Raw genomic sequence first — 1,149 nt, 5'->3', positions numbered from 1 at the left:
CAACTTTTCGAAGGAGTCTCCACGCTGATTTCCATAATGGTTACACCAGTCTATGTTCCCACCAGCAGTGGAGAAGGGTTCCTTTTTCCCCAAGACTCTCCAATATTTGTTGTTCTGTGATTTCTTTATGATAGCCGTTCTTTCTGGCATGAGATGATATCTCAATGTGCTTTTAATTTGCATTTCACGAGTGGCTAGTGATGTGGAGCATTTTTTCATATATTTATTCGCTTCTTTAATTTCTTCCTCTGAGAAGCGTGTGTTCATGTCAGATGCCCATTTCTGGATTGGGTCTTTACATTTTTGGGGCCTAGTGTTTTTTTGTTCTTTATAAATTCTAGAGAGAAAATCTTTGTCTCAGTACTTGTCATTATCTTTTTTAAATTTGTGGGTTGCCTTTTCACTTTGTTTGTAATTACTTTTGACATGAAAAAACTTCTCAGTAAGAGCAGTTCCCAGTTGTTAATTCTTTCAACTGTTTCCCATGTAATTTGATTTCTGTCCATGAACTCTTTGCCTACCCTTATGTCTTCAAGAGTTCCTCCTACTTTCTCTTCCAGGAGATTTTGTTTCTCCGCTTTAATGTTTAGATCTTTATTCCATTTTGACTTTAGTTTAGTGCATGGTGATAGACCTGGGTCAGGTTTGTGTTTTTGGCATATAGAGAGACAGTTTTTCCAGCACCATTTGTTAAAGAGACTGTCTTTCTTCCAGTGAGTATGTTTGGCCCCTTTGTCAAAGATAAGGTTGCTGAGTGTGTTTGCAGGGCCTTCACTGTCTTCTAATCTATTCCATTGATCCTCAGGTCTATTTGGTGCCAGTACATGCGGATTTTATCATACTATCCTTGTAGTATAATTTAAAGTCAGGATTTATAATGCCTCCTGCCTTGTCTTTATTGCCCAGAATTGCCTTTGCTCTTCTAGGTCTTTTCCAGTTCCAGATAAATTTTAGAAATGATTTTTCTATGTCTGTGAGGTATGTCAGTGGTAGCCTGATAGGGATTGCATTAAATCTGTACAGCAATTTTGGGAGTATGGCCATCTTCACAATGTTGGTCCTTCCTATCCAGGAGCATGGCATATCGTTCCATTTTCTGAAATCCTCTACGATCTCTTTTTTAAGAGTAAAGTAATTTTCCTTGAAAAG

The sequence above is a fragment of the Octodon degus genome, unplaced genomic scaffold, assembly GCF_000260255.1.
Source record: "Octodon degus isolate 3935 unplaced genomic scaffold, OctDeg1.0 scaffold00063, whole genome shotgun sequence".
NCBI lineage: Eukaryota > Metazoa > Chordata > Mammalia > Rodentia > Octodontidae > Octodon > Octodon degus.
This window is presented reverse-complemented; position numbering follows the sequence as displayed.